This window comes from Carcharhinus amblyrhynchos, chromosome 10 (genome assembly GCF_965287045.1).
Source record: "Carcharhinus amblyrhynchos chromosome 10, sCarAmb.v2.hapA, whole genome shotgun sequence".
NCBI classification, from domain to species: domain Eukaryota; kingdom Metazoa; phylum Chordata; class Chondrichthyes; order Carcharhiniformes; family Carcharhinidae; genus Carcharhinus; species Carcharhinus amblyrhynchos.
This window is the reverse complement of record NC_137333.1, coordinates 83,249,234-83,267,885: the sequence shown is the minus strand read 5'-3', so window position 1 is coordinate 83,267,885 and position 18,652 is coordinate 83,249,234. Positions and strand designations below refer to the sequence as shown.

Genomic DNA, 18,652 nt, shown 5'->3' with positions numbered 1-18,652 from the left:
TTGTTTTAAAAATATGTTCAAATTAAAGAGAGGTGTGTCTGACCCTTTTGGTTACAATGTCTGCAACAGCCTGCCTCTCAAAGTGACACCCACTGGGGGAGCACCACATTACACGCCTTAGGTTTCTGCAGTCTGGCATCTTCTGCTTCTATTGTCTACTCCCCTGGTATGTCAAAGTCCAATCCTTCCATCCTGGCATAGCTTGGACAGCACATCTCACATGGACTAACTTCTCTTACCCTCTCTGCAGAGTATTGAAGAAGACTCTCAAAAGAGTCCTAGTAGCTGAAATGGTTCTCTAAAACATCAATGGACTCTCAACCGCCTATCTGCCAGGCTCGTTCATTTAATTGTTTCTCCATTCATCAACCATGATAGCAAGGGACAAGTCTATTCTTCCACTCACCCCGAGTTTTCGGGCAAACATACAAGGTTTGACTGTGTGCCTCAACTGCATAATTTCAGTCCCACGTGCTTCCTGTTTTCACATATGGGATGTACAGTCCAGCATTGTAAACCATTTGTTTAAACAGCTTTGTGAGATCTGATGGGGATATTAATGCAATATGTGTTGAATTAATCGCTCTGGCTCGGTGGAAACCAGGGGTGCTATAGCGACGTCATCAAGCACTGCTTTAATTTGCTCCACCACAAATTTGCAAAATCTAATAAATTCTTTAACCCTCAGAGAAAGGTGATAGTTACTGGCCAATCTAAGCTTCCAATGCCCCTGGATTAATCCTGCTGTGACTGATGGGAAGGATTCAGAAAATGCTGAGAGCCATGGTAACCTTAATTTCTACAGCCAAATCTGCTGCATATGGTGGCTTTAAGCCATTGCATAATAAGTCACAGAATCGGCCAGTGGCATATTTTGGAAAGTGCAGTTTATTCTTCCATGGAGATGAAAGGCCAAAAAAAACCACCATATGGTTCCTGACCACTTATTTCTTTGAGATCTTCAGCAGATTTCAATGCAGTTGCCACTTATTGCATCAGTAACTGCGAGGAAGACAAAACTCCCATGAATTTGCTACAAAGCAGCCAGTGATTTGGAAGGGTTTGAGCAAAGATAGAATAGTCAGATTGAGTCAAGTGAATGTGCAATTTGGGCAGGTTTCCTGCCTTCTCATTATTTCTATAAATGATGAATAATCTTGCAAATTTCAACTCCTTTGTCTCACCATTATATTTATTCAGCTGAGCTCCCTTTTGCTGTGTTGGTTCGGCAGGTAACAATGGCAAAAAATATGGATAAACACAAAACTCCTAGGGATGAAGAAAGCTTAGAAAGGAATTGCAAGTCTGTATGCCCAAGGCATTACTTTGGAGACTATGATATGAACATTGCACCAGTAAATGTCAATGATTTCAAAGCCAACCATAGCAAAAGCTGCATGTGTGTTTATGAGCTCTGTTATTCAAAAACATCTTTGAATTTGAAGAGACACCATAGAATATTTAAGCCAACCTCTCCTGTAAAGGAATAAGTGAAAAAGCATTCAGCTAGCAGCTAAATAGTGTGTAGAAAATACAGTGCAAGAGGCAAAGGAAAAGATGTGAAGGTGTGAATGTCTTGCAGTGGGTTTGTGCAAAGCAGTTGCTATGTATTAGAAAAGCTGTGTAGCTGTCGTGAAGGATAGTTAGATAGAGGGGCTGAAAGGCCTCCTCATGCTCATATTTTCTAAGCGTACAAGTCAGTTAAATTTGGTTGAATTGTTGAATTTCTTTTGGACTACTCAGTAGTCCTGGGAGTGAAGGAGTTGGCAGTATTCAGGTCATATAATTGACATTCCTGGTTAGCTTGATGGCTTAAAGACCCAGGAGCCTGTTCCTCTTGCTGCAATTTCAAACAAGCAAACTTGGCTGTCTTTCGAGAAGTTCTGGATCATTCTCCATTATGTAGCTAAGCTTTGCTGCTTACTGGCACAGGTGGTACTTGGTAATTCATAATAGTGCTAAAATGTTACCAAGATATTGATAAGAAATGCTTTAATGTAAATCGAAAGAGAAATTAAAGGGAAACTTCCTATTTGTGATCAGTAATGCTGATCAATGGATTTTTGAGAGATTCAGTGGAGTTTCAACTGATTACACCCATTTTGCACAGGTTTTACACAAATACAAAAATGGAAGGCATGCAAATAATCATTCCAGGGAGGCATCCATGTATCTCCTTCTAGAGTAAGAAGTCTCACAACACCAGGTTAAAGCTAGTTGGACTTTAACCTGGTGTTGTGAGACTTCTTACTGTGTTTACCCCAGTCCAACGCTGGCTTCGCCACATCATGTCTCCCTCTAGAGGCCAGAAGTAGTTATACAGTGAAATTCGTTAATTAGGGATGCCTATGGTACTTACATCAGTTGCTTTTTGTTTGTGGGTGTCCTTATTTTCAAAAAGATCTTTTAAGGAACACGATTTTAAATCAGAAAAATGTGTTGAAGAATCCCATAGTCTAATAGGTCTCTGGTTCAGATCTTTTCTGCTTGCTTCTCCCTTGGTTCTTCCATTTATTGGTTCATTTCTCAGTTCTGCTCCCTCTCTGTGATGTTGCTGCTGCTTCTGGCTCTGCAAATAATGATGGTGTCCCCGCTTGATCCCCGGTCTCCAAACTCCTAATTCACTTCCCTTCCCATTCCACTTTATAAAAATACTGAGCCCCAAGCCGGCCCATCCCTCCCCACACCCCCTTCCCCAAAATCTCGATTTCAGTGACAACCTCAGACCTTAGAAGCCTCCTGCTATTCAGATAAGAACAAAGAATGAAAAACAAAGAACATTACAGCACAGGAACAGGCCTTTCAGCCCTCTAAGCCTGCGCCGCTCATGCACCCAACTAGACCATTCGTTTGTGTCGCTCTATTCCCATGTGGCTGTCTAGATAAGTCTTAAATAATCCCAGCGTGTCTGCCTCAACCAGCTTGCTTGGCAGTGCATTCCAGCCCCCCACCACCCTCCGTGTAAAATATGTCCCCCTGACATCTGTGTTGAACCTTGCCCCCCTCACCTTGAACTTGTGACCCCTTGTGTTCGTCACCTCTGACCTGGGAAAAAGCTTTCCACTGTTCACCCTATCTATGCCCTTCATAATTTTATACACCTCTATTAGGTCACCCCTTATCCTCTGTCTTTCCAGAGAGAACAATCCCAGTTTGTCCAATCTCTCCTCATAGCTAAGACCCTCCATACCAGGCAACATCCTGGTAAACCTTTTCCGTACTCTCTCCAAAGCCTCCACATCTTTCTGGTAGTGTGGCGACCAGAACTGGACGCAGTATTCCAAATGTGGCCTAACCAACGTTCTATATAGCTGTAACATCATATGCCAACTTTTATATTCTATGCCCCGTCCTTTAAGGCAAGCATGCCATATGTCTTCTTCACCACCCTCTTCACCTGTGCTGCCACTTTTAGGGATCTGTGGACTTGCACCCCCAGGTCCCTCTGTGTGTCTATACTCCTAATGGTTCTGTCATTTATTGTAAAGCTCCCCCCTACATTAGTTCTACCAAAATGCATCACTTTGCATTTATTTGGATTAAATTCCATCTGCCATTTCTCCGCCCAATTTTCCAGTCTATCCTGCTGTATTCTCTGACAATGTTCATCACTATCCACAAATCCAGCAATCTTTGTGTCGTCTGCAAACCTACTGATCACATCAGCTACATCTTCTTCCAAATCATTTATATATATCACAAACAGCAGAGGTCCCAATACAGAGCCCTGCGGAACACCACTAGTCACAGATCTCCAACCAGAAAAAGACCCCTCCACTGCTACCCTCTGCCTTCTATGGCCAAGACAGTTCTCTACCCATCTAGCTAGCTCCCCTTTTATCCCGTGAAATTTAATCTTTCGCACCGGCCTGCCATGAGGGGCCTTGTCAAACGCTTTACTAAAATCCATATAGATGACATCCACGGCCCTTCCCTCGTCAATCGTTTTTGTCACCTCCTCAAAAAAAGTTTGTGAGGCATGACCTCCCTCGTACAAAACCATGCTGTCTATAGCTAATAAGATTATTCCGTATTAAATGTGCATATATCCTATCTCTAAGAGTCTTCTCCAACAATTTCCCTACCATGAACGTCAAGCTCACCAGCCTATAATTACCCAGGTTATCCTTGCTACCCTTCTTAAATAATGGGACCACATTTGCTATCCTCCAATCCTCTGGGACCTCACCTGTGTCCAGTGAAGAGACAAAGATTTCTGTTAGAGGCCCAGCAATTTCATCTCTTGTCTCCCTGAGCAGTCTAGGATAGATGCCATCAGGCCCTGGGGATTTGTCTGTCTTAACGTTTCCTAAAAAACCTAACACTTCCTCCCTTGTAACTGAGATTTTTTCTAATGGATCAACACATCTCTCTGAGACACTACCAGTTAACATGTCCCTCTCCTTTGTGAATACTGATGCAAAGTATTCATTTAGGACCTCACCTACTTCTTTGGGTTCTAAGCATAATTCCCCTCCTTTGTCCCTGAGAGGTCCGATCCTTTCCCTGACAACCCTCTTGCTCCTAACGTGTGTATAAAATGCCTTAGGATTCTCCTTAATCCTGTCTGCCAAGGACTTTTCATGACCCCTTTTTGCCCTTCTAATTCCATGTTTGAGCTCTTTTCTACTTTCGCTGTATTCCCCCAGTGCTCCATCCGTTTTTAGCTGCCTGGACCTTACGTATGTCTCTTTTTTCTTTTTGATTAGAACCACAATTTCCCTAGTTATGCACGGCTCTCAAATCTTACCTTTCCTATCCTTCCCTTTTATAGGCACATTCCTGTCCTGCAGCCTTATCAACTGTTCCTTAAAAGACTCCCACATGCCAGATGTGAATTTACCCTCGAACAGCCTCTCCCAATCAACAGCCACCAAATTCTGCCTAATCCGGCTGTAGTTAGCCTTCCCCCAATTCAGTACCTTACCCAATAACTGAAATCTGCCACAGGATGCAGGAACACCTCAGAAACATCTCAACCCCCACCAAAGGCTGAAAGAAGAGCTGGTGACTCTTGACTGTGTGGTCCATTTCAAGCTGTGTTCAACAAGGCCCTCTTCTGTGATGTCAGGTAATGTCGCTGAGCAGCTGCACTGTAGCTGATAATCAAATCCAATAATCACCACCTGAATAAATTTGAGGCAGGACAAGACAGACCCAAAACTTACTTTACAACAGTGCCAGTCATTTCAGAGGAGTTCTCAAGTCTTTGAGAAATTATGAGCTTTTTTTCAAATCCAGCATCCATAACATGAAAGAAACTCCTCAGTCCTTAGCATTTGGACGTACAATCATTCAATCTTGGAGAAATAAGTACTGAAACACTATTAAAAAACTCTTATTCCATAATTTATAAAATACTCTGTTCTGTCCTTTTTGTGTGGATAACCTCACATTTTCTCATATTGAAATCCTGTAAGAAACACTGAATCATCAAACAGTAACCAGTCTTGTCCATTTGCCACAGTATCACGCATTCATTTTATCGCTAACATCTCCAGTGTCTTCATATCTCTTTGTAGTGTTATGTTTTCATCCACACTGCTTAAAATGCCAGTTATCTTTGTGTCATGGGCAAAGTTGTGCATTTCTGTTCCATCATCTATATCAGTGGCACAGTGGTTAGCACTGCTATCTCACAGCGCCAGGGATCCAGGTTCGATTCCTGGCTTGGGTCTCTGTCTGCGCAGAGTCGGCACGTTCTCCCTGTATCTGTATGAGTTTCCTCTGGGTGTTCTGATTTCCTCCCACAGTCCGAAGATTTGCTAGTTAGGTGCACTGGCCATGCTAAATTCTCCCTCAGTGTAACCAAACAGGTGCCGGAGTGTGACGACTGGGGGATTTTCACAGTAATATTTCAGTGTGGATGTAAGCCTACTTGTGACTAATAAATAAATTTAACTCAGCTCATTAATACATGCCATGGAGAGTTGAACCCCCAATATAGATTCTTGTGGGACACCAGCAGTCGCATACTGCCAAATAATATGCTTGTCCAATTTCCCTCCTTATTGTCTCCCTGCCTCCTGCCAAGAAGCCAATTTCTTAACCAGGTTACTATTTTGTTGATAATGTTATCATTTTAAAGCCTTTTACTGCCACGTTACTGATTGTGATATGAACAAGGTTATTATTTGTTAAAAGCGGTGATAACAGCTGTGTAGAAAGCACTGTTATAAAGACCAGACTCACTGCATAATCCAGATGACGAATCTTGTACTGATTAATTTTAGATGGTAAAGTCAAAAAATGCATGGACTTATTGTACAGCTCTTGTCTATAGACAAGGAACAATCAGCCTTACTTTGGTAACTTTGGTTACTTTGACAACCCATCTCATTTCATGTCCATATGGTCTGGTATTGTTCATCCTGCTTTGTGAAAGTCATGATGAAGAACCCCATACCAAACCATAGTGAGTCGCCTTCTTCAGAAGAGTGGGATATGTATTGTTCTGTTCATAGTATAATCCGTTGTATCATACACCACTGAAGGAAGCCATTTGGCCCATTGCGCCTGTGCTTTCTCTTTGTTAGGGCTGTGCAATTAGCTCCATTCTCTTGTGCCTTCCACAGAGACCCATAACCTGTTTTCCTTCAAAGATTTATCTAATTCCCTTCCAAATGTTACCATCGGATCTGCTTTGAGCATTCTTTCAGGCAAGTCCAGGTTAATAATATGTATCAAAAACAGTTGTGGTTCTAATGCTGATCCCTGGTGAACACCATTGTATACCTCTGTCAGGACTGAAAATTTACTTTCTATTCCTTAGGAGTGTTGTAGTCATGCTATCCCTGTTCTTTTAGTCCAGTGGGCTATATGTTTGCTAACAAATGTATGGTTTGCTACTTTTGTCAAACACTTTCTGAAAGTTCTCATACACCACATCAGCCACACTGACCGGATCAAGCCTCTCTGTAATAAAAGCAGTAAATGCTGGAAACCTCAGCAGGTCTGACAGCATTAGTGGAGAGAGAATAGAGCCAACGTTTTGAATCAAGGTGACCCCGCTTCAGAACTGAAGCCTCTCTGTAACTTAATTTAAAAGAAACAAGTAAGATCCCTCACAACACCAGGTTAAAGTCCAACAGGTTTATTTGGAATCAAGAGCTCCTTCATCAGGTGAGTGGACCTCCCCCCTCAACTGAGCATTCTGAAAGCTCGTAATTCCAAATAAACCTGTTGGACTTTAACCTGGTGTTGTGAGACTTCTTACCGGTCCAACGTTGGCATCTCCATATAAAGGAAACAAGTTAGCTGCTGACATTCACTTACTAGTCCCAAATTTTCCAACGAATACTGTCCCTCTAGAAATATCACCGAGATTTTTGCTGGATAATCCCTTTGGAGTGGAATGGCACACTTTAGAAGGCAAGCTGTTGGACCTGATGTCCTCCAAGCCAAAGCAGGCAGCGCGCGGGGGGGACTCGCCTCTGGGCACGCTCTGGCGCTGGCTTGCTCCAGCGGGCGAGAGGAGGAGCTGGGCTGGGCTGGAGGGAGTCCCCCTGGCAGCCGGCGGCAGTGTGGGGCACACGTGCGCAGTGCCGCGGCTTGGAGGGAGCAGCTGGAAGGCGGGAAGAGGAGAGGGAGAGAGCGAGGGAGAGCTGTCAGCGGGCAAGCCACCAAGAGGGAGACAACTGCTGATTCACCTCAACAATCTTCACCACACACACACACACCCTAGCGCCGAATGAACCGCCGAGAAAGCAGCAGGAGGCTTCGGGGAGGGTATTTAACGCCTAAATTGTGGCTTTTTTTAAAAAATCGAATTTAATTCTCTTCAATCTCATTTTGTGTGTCTTACCCCCATCCCCTCCCATCCTCCTTGTTTGGCTAAAGTGCAGATGAAGAAATTCTCACTTTGGGATTCCAAAAAGGCTACATTCATCAGTGTGGAAAACTGAACTCTGCGACGAACGATGAAAATGTGGTCACGCCGTCGGCGGGGGAACTGTTTGAGCGGCTGAAGCTCCCCGTTTATGTCAATAATGAGTTCCTGGGGGGAGGGGGGAGAGAGAGACAGAGATGTTCTTCCAAGGCAAGAGAAAAAAGAACCGCTCTCTAAAGTGTAGTTTACCCTTCCTGAAGCAGACATTCCATGATCAAGGATGTGAATAGTGGAGAGAGAGAAAAATAATTCTTTGGACCCAAAATAACACGACGCGGCTGTAGAATACCAAGTAAGTGGCTATCCTCAGGTTGTGTGTGTGTATGTGTGTGTGCATTCTGCAAAGTAGCACAGGGCTGGCTGTAAACACCGAGAGAGAAATCAACGATTTTTTTTTTGGATTTGTTTTTTATTGTATCTGTCAATGCCACCTTTCATTTAGTACATGTATGGACAGACACCAGCGGAGAGTGTGTGGGATGATGGTGGGGAGAGGGGGGATTATTTCCATTGCATCGTATTGGGATTCTGAATCCTGTCCACTAGTTAAATGCTGGCCTGACTTCTGTCACCTCTCCAAGGAAGCACCCGCCCATTCAGCCGGTGGCACAGTTTTACCGGGATAATCCACCTCCGGATTATTGTTGACTTTTATGTCGACGTCTCACAGACGGTTTTAAACTATTAAATCAGTTGGTGCGTCAGTGGTTGGGTACAGCTTTATTCTTAGTGAAGGGCGCCACTGGTGGACATTCCCACATCTCTGTTCACGTTTGTTTCTCCCCCCTCGCCCCAGTCTGTGCAAATAATGGCTTTTAATTTGGGGATTCCATCAGCATGTCCAGTGGTCTAATCAAACAAGTGAGGAGTGCATTCACCTTTTCTCACTCAATCCATCTAAAAAAAAAATGGATTTTTCAAAACCTTAGGAATCAGTTTAAAAAGTTAAAAATCAGCAGGTACATCAGGGTTGATTGAGTTGTGAACTATTTGGTTCTTTTATAGGTACCCACTCGGGGCAGACATGAATTTTAAAAGGCCAGGGAGGTCAGTCAATTAACACAAATGTGAGGGGTGGGTGGTGAGTAACACTTTTAAATGTGGGTGCTGACTGCGTCAGTCTACGGTACATCAGATTTTACAGCGAGCCAGGATATGCAAAAAAAAGATTTGGGCGAAGCTGTATCCAAGTCAACTTTGTTAGGAGCAAGGTGTCTTGTTAATTCATCGTTGTGTATCTATCTGTTCCCCTAAACAACATCTGCTGCCACGGGTCTGCAGGTACAACATTATGCAGAGCCACGACGCAGTCCCAATGCCATAACTCCCTTGGACCGAGGGAAATTCATTATCTGCTCAAAAGCAGAACAAGGTTTGCCCACGAACTGTGAAGGAGTGTCATCCTCCCAAAAAGAAAGTACAGCAAATGGTTATTTTCTCTTGTTGTTGTTGCTAAAGTACACAATGCAATAAATGGTGTCATTTGCACATGAGAACGGGGTGGGGGTGGAGAGAGGGACGAAATGCACCGCTCATTTGTGGATCATTTTCTCTTCGGCAAACACCGGTAGGAGACGGTGCCCATTGACAGCTAACACATCACTTAATCTGGTTGGGTTAAATAACAATCAGGCACAGGACATTGAAGAGTTGACAGTGTTTTAACGCAACATTTTACCTGAATTTTGGAGGATTTTTAATACTTGGCAGGGTAGCTCACCCAGAGGGAATTGCATTTTGCAACCTCCAGTCTCAAAACTCCCTGATGCTGCCCGGTGGGAAACAGGTTTTATTTGCAGCCACGAATGCTACATCACTGCTGCAACATAATAACGGATGGACAATTAGATTTTTCGAGGGACGGGCACAGTCCACCGATTTTAACTTTTTTAATTGTGGCGATCAGAGTTCGCTCTTCGAATATGTGCAGCAACATTTGAATTCCCACGATAAACCTTAAACGTTCGCTTACCAACATCGCTTCGTAATTTCTAGGTTACCCTCTGCGCTGCTGCAGCAGCAGAGAGACTTTTACGAACCATTTTTTATTGGCTCCTCAATAAAATGGGTGGATTTAGCGCTGAATTTTACGAATGTCTGCACGGAGATTATTCGCCTGTTTCCAAGTGCATTAAGAAATCGGGCATGGATCCGGTAATTTCTCCATTAATAACTCTGGTTTCTGCCTGAACTGCCCGGACTTCTGTTAAAATAGGTGCAACAGCTTTCCAAACCCCGCAAACTCCAAGCATTCATAATTAATTGCCTTCGAGGCTGTAAATATCTAGATTCTGATAAGCATGCTGCCCCCTTTAACTTCTCCTTTTAGTTAACTCATCATGGGAATGGCTCAAATTTGGTATGTGAAACGTGCTTAATTGAAAATTAATTTTGAGTAACTACGGTTATGACCTTAAGCAGCACTGTAATAGATACAGTGACACACGGAACGACGGACACTATTAATACTTTCCTGGGGTGTGTGCGCCAGTGGCAAAACCAGCATTTGCTGTCCATCCCTAATTGTCCCTTGACCACTTTGCTGTCCATCCCTGTTTGTCCCTTGTCTTTTATTGATGTTTTGTTGGCACTTCAATCCCACGCTCCTGATCTACGGACACCTGGTGCGGAGGGAGTGCGGGGAAGGGGGAGGACCTCCTCGCGAACCTGCTCCTGGGCCTGAAAAGTGATGCTGTCTACAGGTTTCGGTAGCAGGCGATCAAAGGGGTCACCCAACCTGACTGCCCCTCTACCTCCAGCAGGTGTCACTGAAAAGGGGTCACCCAACCTGACTGCCCCTCTACCTCCAGCAGGTGTCACTGAAAAGGGAGCATGCGGTGTCCGAGGGCACAGTTGATACCTTCCATGCTCACCAGGCACCAGAGGGACTGGAGTGTATTATTGACCCCATTAATTACATTTTAATTTGATATTTTAAATTTCCTTTCCGCTTTGATTTTTGTTTCGGGTGGTTCCCCTCCTTTTAGGAGATTGCCCCTTTTGAGTTGTCCCTAAGTTAATTTGATTTTGTTTATTTGGTTAGATGCTAAAAGATGTCCCTAATTTCCCTTATTGAGTTACATGTGGGTCTGGAGTCACATGTAGACAGGACAGGTAAAGATGACAAATTCCTTCCCTAAACAACATGAGTGAACCAGGTGGGTTTTAAATAACACTAGATGACAGTTTCACAACTAACAAACTAGCTTTATATTCCAGATTTAATAATCTGAATGCTAATGTCACCAAACTTCTGCAGTAAGATTCAAAGCCATATTCCCAGATCATGGGCCTCTGGATTACTAATCCACCATGCCACCATCTTCATGTATATTGCATACCCTCCTAGAATAAGTGCAGTCTAACCACTCCATTTCCATAAATCATTCAAAATGCTTTCTGATTTTTTTCAATCACTTCTGTCCCCAAAAACTGACATTTCTAACATGTCAAAAAATTCTAAAGAATAAAAATGTCAGACAATACATATTTCACGATAATATTTATTATGTTCAATGAAATGTCTTTTGTGTCATTTAGTATCTTCACAAATACTTCAAAAATCTTTAGCCTCGCCCATAAAACTGCAGCGTGGACTTGGTAGTTGTGCCCAGTGTTGACTCTGAAGTGAATTTGGATTGTGCAATCTGATTATGTGCTATGTAACCACTTGGCAAAAATATATCAATACCATTTACTTACTTCTTCCTCTCTCATCTTTTCCCTTTTTACTTGGGGATTACCACAATGCTGGTTGATCACCCTTCTCCATCTCCTCCTGTCAGTTACTTCCTATCTCTTGACTTTAGCCCTCTCCACAAAATCCTAATTTAATCAAAGCGGAGTCAGCATGGCTTCATGAAAGGGAATTCATGTCTCACTAATTTATTAGAATTTTTCAAGGAAGTCTCAACCAAAGTGAATAGAGATGAGCCATAGATGTGTTGTATTTGAACTTCCAGAAGGCGTTCAATATAGTACCACACAGAAGGGTAAGTCATAAGATAAGATAGGAGGTTATATATTGGCATGGATAGAGAATTGGCTAATGAGCAGGAAATAGTGAGTGGGGATAAAAGGTTCTTTTTCAGGATGGCAACCTGTAACCAGTGGGGTTCCATAGGAATTAGTGCTGGGACTGCAACTGTTTACAAGATATATTAATAAAACTTGGAAGAAGGAAGCAAATGTACGGTAGCCAAATTTGCAAATGATACAAAAATTAGATGGAAAGGCAATTTGCAAGAGGGATACAAGCAGTTTATCAAGCGATATTGATAGGTTAAGTAAATGGGCAAAAAGTTGGCAAATAGAGCATAATGTGGGAAAATGTGAAGTTGTTCATTTTGGAAGGGAGAACAAAATAAAGTATTATTTAAATGGAGAAAAACTGCGGAAAGCTGCAACACAATGGGACTTGGGGTACTTGTGCACAAAACATAGAAAGCTAGCACGCAGGTGCAGCAGGTAATCAGGAAGGCTAATGGAATATTGGCCCTTATTTCAAGGGGGTTGGAGTATAAGAGTAGGGAAGTCTTCTTGCAACTGTACAAAGTACTGGGGAGACCACATCTGGAGTAGTGTAAGCAGTTTTAATCTCCTTGTTTAAAGAAAGATATTTCATTGGAGGCAGTTCAGAAAAGGTCACTAGGATGATCCCTGGTATGGAGGGAGTGTCTAATAAGGAAAGACTAGACAGGTTGGGGCTGTACAGAATTTAGAAGAATAAGAGGTGATCTCATTAAAATATTTGCAATTCTTAAAGGGCTTGACTGGGTAAATGCTGAGAGGATGTTTCCCTTCATGGAGGAATCTAGGACCAGAGGGCATAGTCTCAGGATAAAGGGGTGCTAATTTAAGCATGAGATGAGGAGGAATTTCTTTTTTAAATGGGTTCTGAGTCTTAGGAACATTTTGCCAGAGAGCAATGGAGGCTGAGTCCTTGGACGGGATTATCCAACCACGCTCACCCCAAAACTGGAAAATCCCACTCATGGTCATTGGACCTTTGCATGGTCCATCCCCCTACTTGCTACGATTCCTGTGGTGGGCAGGATTGGAAAATTTCAGCCTGTGTACATTTAAGGCTAAGATAGAAAGATTCTTGACCAGTAAGGGAATCAAGGGTTATGAGGAAATGGCAGGAAAGTGAATGTGAAGAATGTCGTCAGATCAGCCATGATCCTATTGAATAGTGGAGCTGGCTTGCTGGGCCGAATGGCCTACTTCTGTTCCCATTTCTTATCATCTTATAAGCTTACCACATCTCTCCATCTAATCACTGACCTTCCTCTTTTTCTTATCCTTGACAGCCCCCTCTCCGTTACTCGCCTCACCACATTTCTCCTCTCTCTGCAACAGGTTCCCATAACATTTCAATCTCTTCTTGGCTACTTTGTTCAATGCTGCCACAATCTTCATTGGTTCCAGATATTTCCTTTTCTCATTATTCCACATCCATCATAACATTCACATCACATTAGTCTAAAGTCATTGTTCCTCTCTACTTAAAGTAGACCAATATCATTAATTTATCTATTCTGATGGGATATTTTTGTTTTATGCCAAGCTATTTTTACTCAGTGTATATATGTTGCTACACATAAATACACATTTTAAAAGCCTTATGACAATAATATTTATGTTGAGTATTCCTTTTAATAAAATGTTTTTGTGTGTGAGAGAAATCTAAGAAAATAATTCTGATTATACAATTGCCATGGCATTTGTGTTGTATAAACTTTAGAAAGTGTATTAAGCTGAAACTGAGAGTGACTGGAGTCAGGGAGAATGGGAGAGCAGGAGACAAAAACATCAAGAAAATATTAATTTAATTTTGAAGCTGTGTAACTACCTGTGTTTGGTGACTGAAAAGGTAATTGCTAATTACTCCTTACACTTCTGAGACATGATGCTAATTGTTAATGCTCGTGAGACGGAGAGAAAATGAGATAGCAAAATGGCTGACGGTGTCTATGCCTATTTTTTGCAATGAGTAAGGGTATAATGGCAGTGCCAGGAATTACTGGTCAGTTAGTTTGACACCAGTGATGGGAAAGGTTTTAGAGAGAATAATTAGAGAAAAATCAGCAGGCACTTGGAGAGGTTTGAGTTATTAATGCACAGCTACCATGGATTAGTAAATGGCAGATCAAACTTGACTAATTGTAATTTTTGATGAACAGAGGAGGTTGATGAATGAAATGCATTGGGCATTGAATCTATGGATTTTAAGAAAATGGCAAAGTACCTCATTAAAGGCTAGTTAATGAAATTGAGGCATATGGAATAGGAGGGTCAATATTAAAGTGAACAATAAATTGACTTAAGGATAGAAAATGGTGAGTCATGGGTAAATGATTATTTTTCAGACTGGACGATGTTAGACAATGGTATTCCCCAAGCGTCAGGGGCAGGATTCTTTTTTTTGCAATATGCAATGACTTGACAGAATAAGATCCAAAAATTTATGATGGCACCAAGCTTGAAGGATTGGAAGACAGTGAGAATGATACTGATTGACTGAAGCAGGACCCAGATAGGTTAGTAGAATGGCAGGCAAGTGGCAGATTGAATTTAACACAAAAAGATGTGCTTGAGGTAGGGAGAGACATTATAGTCTTTAGTAGTACAGTTTTAAAAGTGTGCAGGAACCAAGGGACCTGGGATGCAAATACAAAGATCTTTGAAGGGAGCAGGACAAATTGAGATTGTGGTTAGCAAAGCATATGGGACCTTGGGTTTCATAAATATAGGTATGGAGCACAAAGGAAGGAAGTTATGCTACACCTTTATAAAGCTCTGATTAGGCCAAAATGAGATTATTTCTTTCAGTTCCAGTCTCCACACTTTAGTAAAGATGTTGGATGAGATTTTCTGATCTTGTCCACTCCAAGACTGGAAATTCCTACTCGAGGTCAACGGACCTGTAAATCATCCATCAAATTGTCCATCCTGCCTGTGACGATTCCCATGGTGGGCAGGATTGGAAAATCTACCCCCATGAATGGGAGCAGAGGGGATTTAGCAGAATGGTTCCAGGGGTGAGGGATTTTAGCTACAAGGTTAGGTTGGCGATGCTAGGGTTGTTCACCTTGGAGCAAGGTGATTGAGGAGAGATTTGATAACGCTGTGCAAAATGATGACAGGTTTGCTTAAGGGAGGCAAGGAAAATGCTTCCCACTAGCTGATGACACAAGGGGCAGGATTTTCTGGTTCACGCTGTCCCCAAAACCAAAAAATCCCACCCGAGGTCAATGGACCTTTGCATGGTTTGTGTCCCACCCACTGCGATTCCCGTGACAAGTGGGATGGGAAAATTCCACTCAAGGACTCAGCAGCACAGACTGAAGATCTTGGGCAAATGATACAGGAGAAATGTGAGGAAGACATTTTTTATGCAGTGAGTAATAATGACCTGGAACCCACTGCATATGAAGGTGGCAGTAGCAGAAATGCTCAATGATTTCAGAAGGGAATAGAACAGACATTTGAAGGAAATAAATTTGCATTACTACTGGGATAGAGCAGAGGTGTGGGAGTGACTGGATTGCTCCACTGGCAACCCTCATGACCTCAATGGGCATTATGGTAGCACAGTGTTCAGCAGGACTGCCTCACAGCACCAGGGACCTGGGTTTGATTCTGGCTATGTGGAGTTTACGCGTTCTCCCCATGTCTATGTGGATTTCTTCCAGGTGCTCCAGTTTCCTTCCGCAGTTCAAAGATGCGCAAGTTAGATGGATCAGCCAGGTTCAATGGCCCCTTGGTATGCAGGGATGTATAGGTTCGGTGGATTAGCCATGGTAAATGCACAGAGTTACAGGGATGGGGTGGAGGCAAGGGTTGAGTGGAATGCTCTTTCAGAGATTCGATGGGCTGGATGGCCTCTTTCTGCACTGCTGGGATTCTACGGGCCAAATACATGCATGCATATGAATTAGAAAGAGGCCATTCACCCACTCGACCCGGCTTGTTCTATGATTCGATAAATTCATGGCTGACTTAATTGTGAACTCAACTCTACTTTCCAGTCTATCCCCCAAATCCTTTGACTGGATTGTCAATGAAGAATCGATCTAACTCAGCCTTAAAAAATTCAGTGATTCTGTCTCCACTTTTCATCGGCCAAGAGAATTCCACAGACCACTGACTTTCTGAGAGTAAAACTACTCTCCTCATCTCCATCTTAAATTGGAGGCCTATGAGTTTAAAACTATGCCCCCTATTTCTAGGCTCCTCCACAAGGGGAAACATCATTTCAGCATCCACTCTGTCAAGTCCCTTTGTTCTCCTGTGTGTTTTAATAAAATCACCCTCTTATTCTTCTGCACCCCATGAGATACAGGCCCAACCAATCTAACCTTTCCACATCCCAGGAATCAGTCGAATGAACCTTTTCTGAACTGCTTCTAATTCTATTATATCCTTTCTCAAGTATGGGGACTAAAACTATACACAGTATTCCAGATGTGGTCTCACCAATGCCCTGCACAACTTCAGCAACACACCTATATTTTTATGTTCCATTCCCCTTGCAATAAACAACAAAATTCTATTTGTCTTCTGGATCACTCGCTGTAGCTGCATACCAACCTTTTGTGCACCAAGGCATCCAAGGCCCTCTGCACTGGTGAGATCCACAGTCTCTACATTTAAATATTGGACTGCTTTTCTACTTTCCTGCCAAGGTGTACAAGTTCAAATTTGCCCATTTTATATTCCACCTGCCAATTTTTTACTCATTCACTTAACCTATCTAAACCAGTTTGTAACTTATTTATGGCCACAAAAGGCAATTTCCTAATGATATTTGTGTAAACCACAAATTTTGCAATCATACTTTTGGTCTCTTCATCCAAGTAATTTATTTAGATTGGAAATAGTCGAGGCCCCAGCATTAATCCTTGTGGCACTCTTTTTTTTAACTTGCCAATCTGAAATTGACCGATTTCATTTATTAGTGTTACATGTACTGGAGTCATGATGTGGAGATGCCGGCGTTGGACTGGGGTAAACACAGTAAGAAGTCTGGCAACACCAGGTTTAAGTCCAACCGATTCTGTACAATGAAAGGTATTGTTTCTTCCACAGGCAAAACATACCATTCTTAAATACATAGGGGGAAAGGAAAAGGATAAGATGCAGAACATAGTGTTGCAGTTACACGGTGAAGAGAAAGGTCAACTAATATATGATAAGGCCATTCAAAAGTCTGATGACAGAGGGAAGAAGCTGTTCTTGAATCTGTTGGTATGTGTTTTTAGACTTTTGTTTCTTTTTCCCAATGGAAGAAGATGAAAGAGAATATATCCAGGGTGCGTGGAGTCCTTGATTTTGTTGGCAATTTCACGAGGCAGCAGGAAGTGTGGACAAAGTCAGTGGATGGCTGGCTGATTTGCGTGATGGACCTGGCTGCATTCACAGCCCTTTATAGTTTCTTGTGGCCTTGATCAGAACAAGAGCCATACCAAGCTGTGATACTTCTGGATAGTATCTTTCTATGTTTTATCCCTACTCACTTCTTCTTATCCAACCAATTCTTTATGCATGCCAATATATTACTCTCTACACCATGTACCTTTTGGAAATCCAAGTACAGCACATCTACAAATTCCCCTTTATCCACAATGCTCTAATATGTTAGTCAAACATCATTTCCCTTCCACAAATCATATTGACAGCCTGATTGCATTAAGATTTTCTAAGTGCACTGCTATAACCCCTTTAATAATAGCTTGGAATGTTTCCCTCTGAGAGATGTTAGACTAACTGGCTGTAATCACCTGCTGCCTGACCCTGTTCTTTCTTGAATAGAGGAGGTACATTCTCTATTTTCCAGAATGATGGGACTTTTCCAGAATCAAGGGAATTTTGGAAAATTAAAATCAATGCATCGACTATTTCCACAGCCACTTCTTTTAGGACCTTAACATGAAGTTCATCATGTCCTGGTGACCTGTCAGCCTTTCGTTCTAGCAGTTTTCTCAGTCCACTTGCCCTGGTGACTTTTAATTGTTTTAAGCTCCTCCCTCCCTTTTATGCTTTGATTTACGGATCTCTTCTGCAGTTAATTATGCCAAGAGTGGAATTTAATGCCCTCCCCCATGGTGAGTTTGGCAGCAGGAGGCATTTATCAGGTGGGAAGCTGGCATGTGGGGATTTTGTAGCCTTCTCGATTAAGTCCATGGTCCATCCAGCCCCTAATTGGGGCCCTTAAAATGGCAAGTAATGCCCATTTAAGTGCCTCAATCCACCACTACTGGTATCAATCCAGCGACAGACACTGAGTTTGTCATGCAGGAAGGCAACAAGCAAACTCTTGCTGGGTTACTTGTGAACTCTCAGGAAAGGGAGGAGGGGTCCCTTGTTCAAATGCACTCAGTGCTTGATAAGGGACCCAGCATTGGGCAGGGGAAGCCCAATGTGAGACACTTCCCTGACTTGCTGCTAGCTCCCTTTCCTACTCCCCAGCAACTCACACTCCTCGATTCCCCCCTCCACCTGTGACCTGGGCTCCAGTGATGATACTTGGCCTTAGGTTGGTGTTGTACTGGCAGCAACCTCACCTCCCCAGTGGTGCTGCATTTCAGAGCCACTGGCCTCTCATTAGTTGGCAGCTCTCAGCGGATGGGACTACTAACCCACCCCACCTCCCAGCAAGGACCCTGTGGCCTCCATTAAATACTTTCCTACGACTTAACTTGAGTTTTGAAAATAAAGGAAGACTATGAGAAAAAAGACAGGGTTAATAGGAAGGATGAA

General features: G+C 42.7%; 1 protein-coding gene across 1 annotated transcript in view; it reads left to right on the top strand.

The window, feature by feature from the left end:
- Positions 1–7,952: 7,952 nt before the first annotated feature.
- The window catches only part of LOC145349417 (short transient receptor potential channel 4-like), a 113,003-nt gene continuing 102,303 nt past the window's right edge, over positions 7,953–18,652 (top strand). Inside the window, exon 1 of the mRNA XM_080197948.1 lies at positions 7,953–8,180. The gene's annotated coding sequence lies outside the window, so the exon portion shown is untranslated. The remainder of the gene's footprint in view (positions 8,181–18,652) is intronic.